Genomic DNA, 415 nt, shown 5'->3' on the forward strand with positions numbered 1-415 from the left:
ACTCCCTGTATATAGCCATGTTATTACCTGGTACTCCCTGTATATAGCCGTGTTATTACCTGGTACTCCCTGTATATAACCATGTTATTACCTGGTACTCCCTGTATATAACCATGTTATTACATCCCTGTATATAGCCATGTTACTACCTGGTACTCCCTGTATGTAGCCATGTTATTACCTGGTACTCCCTGTATATAGCCGTGTTATTACCTGGTACTCCCTGTATATAGCCATGTTATTACCTGGTACTCCCTGTATATAGCCATGTTATTACCTGGTACTTCCTGTATATAGCCATGTTACTACCTGGTACTCCCTGTATATAACCATGTTACTACATGGTACTCCCTGTATATAGCAATGTTATTACCAGGTACTTCCTGTATATAGCCATGTTATTACCTGGTACTCC

Source organism: Oncorhynchus nerka, linkage group LG5 (assembly GCF_034236695.1).
Source record: "Oncorhynchus nerka isolate Pitt River linkage group LG5, Oner_Uvic_2.0, whole genome shotgun sequence".
NCBI lineage: Eukaryota > Metazoa > Chordata > Actinopteri > Salmoniformes > Salmonidae > Oncorhynchus > Oncorhynchus nerka.